The following is a 2,500-nucleotide window of genomic DNA, read 5'->3' on the forward strand; positions in this document are numbered from 1 at the left end:
CTCACCACTCACTCACTCACTCACCACTCACTCACTCACTCACCACTCACTCACTCACCACTCACTCACCACTCACTCACTCACCACTCACTCACCACTCACTCACCATACTCACTCACCACTCACTCACCACACTCACTCACCACTCACTCACCACTCACTCACCACTCACTCACAGACATCACGGGTAGACACTCACCACTCACTCACCACTCACTCACCACTCACTCACCACTCACTCACTCACCACTCACTCACCACTCACTCACCACTCACTCACTCACTCACCACTCACTCACCACTCACTCACCACTCACTCACCACTCACCACTCACTCACCACTCACTCACCACTCACTCACCACTCACTCACTCACCACTCACTCACCACTCACTCACCACTCACCACTCACTCACCACTCACTCACCACTCACTCACCACTCACTCACTCACCACTCACTCACTCACTCACTCACCACTCACTCACTCACCACTCACTCACCACTCACTCACTCACTCACCACTCACTCACTCACCACTCACTCACCACTCACTCACCACTCACTCACTCACTCACCACTCACTCACCACTCACTCACTCACTCACCACTCACTCACCACTCACTCACTCACTCACCACTCACTCACTCACCACACTCACTCACTCACCACTCACTCACTCACCACTCACTCACCACTCACCACTCACTCACCACTCACTCACCACTCACTCACTCACTCACCACTCACTCACCACTCACTCACCACTCACTCACTCACCACTCACTCACTCACCACTCACTCACCACTCACTCACTCACTCACCACTCACTCACTCACCACTCACTCACTCACCACTCACTCACCACTCACTCACTCACCACTCACTCACTCACCACTCACTCACTCACCACTCACCACTCACTCACCACTCACTCACCACTCACCACTCACTCACCACTCACTCACCACTCACTCACCACACTCACTCACCACTCACTCACCACTCACTCACTCACTCACCACACTCACCACTCACTCACTCACCACTCACTCACCACTCACTCACCACTCACTCACCACTCACTCACTAATCACTCACCACTCACTCACCACTCACGCACCACTCACTCACCACACTCACTCACCACTCACTCACCGACATCACGGGTAGTCACTCACCACTCACTCACCACTCACTCACCACTCACTCACCACACTCACTCACCACTCACTCACCGACATCACGGGTAGTCACTCACCACTCACTCACCACTCACTCACCACTCACTCACTCACCACTCACTCACCGACATCACGGGTAGTCACTCACCACTCACTCACCACTCACTCACCACTCACTCACCACTCACTCACCACACTCACTCACCACTCACTCACCGACATCACGGGTACCACTCACCACACTCACCACTCACTCACTCACCACACTCACCACTCACTCACTCACTCACCACACTCACTCACCACTCACTCACCGACATCACGGGTAGTCACTCACCACTCACTCACCACTCACTCACCACTCACTCACCACACTCACTCACCACTCACTCACAGACATCACGGGTAGTCACTCACCACTCACTCACCACTCACTCACCACTCACTCACTCACCACTCACTCACCACTCACTCACCACTCACTCACCACTCACTCACCACACTCACTCACCACTCACTCACCAACCTCACCACTCACTCACCACTCACTCACCACACTCACTCACCACTCACTCACGACTCACTCACTCACCACTCACTCACTCACCACTCACTCACTCACCACTCACTCACTCACTCACCACTCACTCACGACTCACTCACTCACCACTCACTCACGACTCACTCACTCACCACTCACTCACTCACTCACCACTCACTCACTCACCACTCACTCACTCACCACTCACTCACCACACTCACTCACTCACCACTCACTCACTCACTCACCACTCACTCACCACTCACTCACTCACTCACCACTCACTCACCACTCACTCACCACTCACTCACTCACTCACCACTCACTCACCACTCACTCACCACACTCACCACTCACTCACTCACCACTCACTCACTCACCACTCACTCACCACTCACTCACTCACTCACCACTCACTCACCACTCACTCACCACTCACTCACTCACTCACCACTCACTCACCACTCACTCACCACACTCACCACTCACTCACCACTCACTCACCACTCACTCACTCACTCACCACTCACTCACCGACATCACGGGTACCACTCACCACTCACCAACCTCACCACTCACTCACCACTCACTCACCACTCACTCACTCACCAAGGTGAACCTGGGGACAGCGCTCACGGACATCACGGGTACCACTCACCACACTCACCACCAACCTCACCACTCACTCACCACTCACTCACTCACCACTCACTCACCACTCACTCACTCACCACACTCACTCACTCACCACTCACTCACCACACTCACCACTCA

The 2,500-nt window shown here is 54.2% G+C and overlaps 1 protein-coding gene across 1 annotated transcript in view; it reads left to right on the forward strand.

The window, feature by feature from the left end:
• The window catches only part of LOC144951642 (exocyst complex component 2-like), a 102,715-nt gene that overhangs the window by 77,561 nt on the left and 22,654 nt on the right, over positions 1–2,500 (forward strand). The gene's annotated exons all lie outside the window — the stretch shown is intronic.

This window comes from Lampetra fluviatilis, chromosome 63 (assembly GCF_964198595.1).
Source record: "Lampetra fluviatilis chromosome 63, kcLamFluv1.1, whole genome shotgun sequence".
Taxonomy (NCBI): Eukaryota; Metazoa; Chordata; class Hyperoartia; order Petromyzontiformes; family Petromyzontidae; genus Lampetra; species Lampetra fluviatilis.